The following is a 4,527-nucleotide window of genomic DNA, read 5'->3' on the forward strand; positions in this document are numbered from 1 at the left end:
CATCTGTCTCATAAACACACACACGCATGCACACACACACACACACACACACACACACACACACCTCTATGGGGAATAAAGAAAGCACCAGTTGTCGTGTCTCTGGTCAGGGTTTTGCTGAGGTGGTCTTACTTCACATTCACAGAACGCCCCCAGGGAAGAACAGACAGAGAGGGGAGGGGAGGGTCCTCCGTGGACCCCCTTTGAGCATTCTTACCAGATCAGCACAAATGGCAGAGCCAATTTTTGTTGCAGTTGCAAAATCATTACACCTTAATGGAGAGTATGGGTGTGTTTTGTGTGTACGACGGTGTGTCTGAATGATCATGTCTAGCTTAGGTTGTGACAATGACACTCGTGACGATGATATGTGTGTCCTGCACAACTCCATATAAACTGCTGTCCATCACCCCTGGTCATCTGTACTGTGATGGACGTGCCGTCGCCGTAGCAACACTAGGTGTCCTGACAGCGTTTGATACACAGTTCCCCCACTTCTAATCATTGTGGTTAACAATTATAGGATGATATTGCTTTTGTCTTTTATTGTTACTTTTAATAAAAAACTCTACCATTCTCTAGGGCCTCATACGGACCTCTCACCTCTCACCTCTCTTCTACAACGGTCACAATCGTTATTGCCCAGAGACGGAGCCTTTTCAGGAGGATTAAGGGTATACTGTGTCATCATACTTCAGTTTATATATCCATACAATTGCGGTGTTAATGTAATAAATAAGAGATTTAAACCTCAACCAACTGGGACTTGCCCTTTCCCCCAAGTAGGCAATAAAGAAGAATATCTATTGAAAAATTGAATGGGAAAGCATAAGGTGTGTATGGCCTTTGTGTACATCTTGTATGTGACGTGTGCGTGTGTGTGTGTGTGTGTGTGTGTGTGTGTGTGTGTGTGTGGTGTGAGTATATGTGCGTGTGCGTGTGCATGTGTGTGTGTGTTTTCAAAATCCTCTTCATTTCTCTGTGATAAGGTTAAGGGGCCCGTGGAGGTGAGACCCAGCTGGTGTCATATAGCTGGAGCAGCAGACAGCAGCCGTTTATCCCTCTACCTCCTAACCAGACTTAAATAGCCTCCTATTCCTGACCACATTCACTAACACCGCTGAGCCCTGTGTTGACTGTTATTGAACATTAGCTGAGGTTATAAATCGAAAGCAATTCAGGCAATATGTATCAAATCAGGTTGATTAGATAAAAAGAGATTCATTCGAATATCATCATTCCAATTTATGAAATATTTTGTCATGAAGCATAACTGACTATTTGTGTCTCTATCGGAATGGTATTTATTCACAGTCCTGCTAAACGAATGCTGCATCGACTCGTATTGACATTGTCATTGTCAGCATTAAGCATCTCAATGTCACACAAACACACACACACACACACACACACACACACACACACACACACACAGAAACAAACCATTTTCTCTACACACATCTACTCTGTTTCTGAGAGCTCTTGGGAAATGATGTATAAAGAGTAGGAATACATTTCTGAAATATTTCAGCTGCTACATGGGTTTGAACCCTATTATTTCTCAACCTCAGAAACTGTGTCAGCTTGTGATTTATGTTGCACTTATAACAAGCCACTCACCGGAAGGACCGAATCAAAAGTAATCTCAGTACTGTATCAGAATGCAAAAGTAACAGGGACATTTTCAATGTTGCTCATGACTTCAAATTTAAAAATCTCTCTAATTTGGGGACTGGAGGATATACATTTTTCAAATATGAACTGAAGAATGATTGATGATGAGTACTACAGTATATGGTGAGACAAGGGTAGGAGAAGACCCATCTCTTCAGGTTACACCTTAACTGCTCCTCCTGAGACATCCACTACCCCCCGGCACTGCGTCTCCTGAGACATCCACTACCCCCCAGCACTGCGTCTCCTGAGACATCCACTACCCCCCGGCACTGCGTCTCCTGAGACACCCGCTTTCCCCTTTACTGTGTCCCCCAAGACTTCTACTGCCCCCCTTGTACTGTCTCTCTGTTCTCCAGTGTCTATATATAAAAAATACAAATACACTTTTCCTTCTATCACAGAGAATGCCAATGGCCCCGGGCCTGAGCTGGATTACTCTTCCTGCTACGACTGGTGGATTGATGATTCACTTGCTTAGTCAAATGTATTGATTGTAAGTCGCTTTGGAATAAGGCGTCTGCTAAATGCCAAAAATGTAAATGTAATTTCTTTTTAAATATGGTGAGACAAGGGTAGGAGAGGACAAGCATCAGGGATTGTACCACTATACAGGTTCTCACAGGATGGAAATACATGCATTCTTCTACAGGAGATTTTAGGAGTGCTTTAGGATGCGTTTGTGCTAACAACACACATGTAAACAGGCCATAAAATGTGAACACTATCTTCAGGGCAAACGCACTATTGAATTCCTATATTCTCCTCAGGTCGGAAACATGCTTATTCTGCTGTATAAACCTCTGCTTTGGTTGGTATTCCCGTTTCAGCATTTTCTTCTTCTCTCCTAAGGGGGGGGATGGCCCATGCTTATGTGCAATTGCACTTTTCATTACTCGGCTACGCTAAGGTGACGAGGTGAAGAGTGTCAGGCTAGCCTAGCGTGTACTGGCTGGGTCTGTCTGCAGTGAGATGAGAGGTACTATGTGTGGAGTGACTTTTATCAAACCAAGTGTGTCTTCAGTGGCTCGTCAGCTGTGACAGGTAGGGAAATGAATATCTGCTGGGCACTGAGACGGAACAGGAGATGTCTCAGTGAGATACCACCAGGGTAATTATGTCCTCCTCCTTGGGCCACGCCACAGAAGACCCAGCAGCAGCTGTCACTAGAATACGCCGGAAAACAATATATTCATATATTGTTATATATATTCAGTGTATATTCATTCAAAACACATTTTTCTACAAAACGTAGACTAGCTACCATCTGGGTCATATGAAGCTATGAGAGAATCCTGACAGATAGACAGTTAGACAGTCTGATCTAACTACAGTATGAGAGTATCCTGACAGATAGACAGTTAGACAGTCTGATCTAACTACAGTATGAGAGAATCCTGACAGATAGACAGTTAGACAGTCTGATCTAACTACAGTATGAGAGAATCCTAACAGATAGACAGTTAGACAGTCTGATCTAACTACAGTATGAGAGAATCCTGACAGATAGACAGTTAGACAGTCTGATCTAACTACAGTATGAGAGAATCCTGACAGATAGACAGTTAGACAGTCTGATCTAACTACAGTTTGGCCGATGACACTTTGTATTGCTCTGACAACACTGAGCTTCCACAATCTCATAATATGAGATGCATTCATTATTGCGTGTAATTATGGGAGCCACCACAGCAAGGGCAGCCATTGCAACAGAACCCAACCTGAACGTGACAATGTCACTCAGTGCATTGCATTTCAAACAATAACTCCTAACTAATTAGTCGTTTTCAATAAACATTCTAAATAATTGACTAAGTTGACTGGTCGATATCAACACTCACCGATCAATTGTATCATTCATTGTATATGCCGATGGGTTGGGAAATTTAGTAGGCTTCACGTACACTATACTTCAACACAAGGGCAAAACTGGTTTTGGAAGTGGGGACACACAGAAGATTTCTTTTTTACATTTGAAAGTAAAATGCATCAATTTGGTGCACTTTGAGGGCAGAATTAAGAGGCTAGATCTCTGAAGAACTACACACATCACTCTGTTGACGAGCATAAACGGTTGTGCTATAAGCAGCAGGCACATCAAAAGACGAAGCTTAATAATAAACACATTCGTAAATACAGATTTCAGAAAGCTCTGAAGTCAGTTAATTTACGGGCGGTCAGTTAAAAGTCTTTACAAACTAACTGTAAACATGCTGGACACCAACAGTAACATTACCATCAATGCGGGGGGGGACAGAATCTAGGTTTTGAAAAGTGGGGGGGACATGTCCCCCCGGTCCCTAGTGGAGATCACTCCCCTGCTTCGACATCCTACTTGCTCTCCCTTTCCGCAATTTCCTTGGAAACAAATTGAGAATTAAAACATGTAAGCGTGTAACAATGTGACAGTTTTTCGCCAATGATTAAAAAATGTCCACCGCTTCTTCATTATGAATAATATCCCATTTCTACTGAAAACATCACTCTCTCTCCCTAACCCAACGTCCAGAATCCAGATGAGAATCCTGATAATTTATCATAATACACAAATCTGCCATTTTGCTCCTGTAATCATAGGCCCCTGTGCAGAGATTCCTAAAGAAATTAACTGTTCTAAGGTTTAAGATGGCAGTTAATGATGACTTGGCAGTAATGAACACGGTGGCTGATGAGATAAGCCCACTCTGAGTGAGGTAAGCAGCCTTGTTATAACAAAGGGCTGGTTAGCATCTTATTAAGTGCCATTCAATTTGATTGCGCCCTCTGATAATGAAAGGAGCGCCCCAGACACACGGGGCATAAATCCTAACGCCTCCTTTGAGTCGTCAGCTTTTCATGGGAACAGTATCAGCA

This window comes from Nansenia antarctica (genome assembly GCF_963989245.1).
Source record: "Nansenia antarctica genome assembly, chromosome: 15".
Taxonomy (NCBI): domain Eukaryota; kingdom Metazoa; phylum Chordata; class Actinopteri; order Argentiniformes; family Microstomatidae; genus Nansenia; species Nansenia antarctica.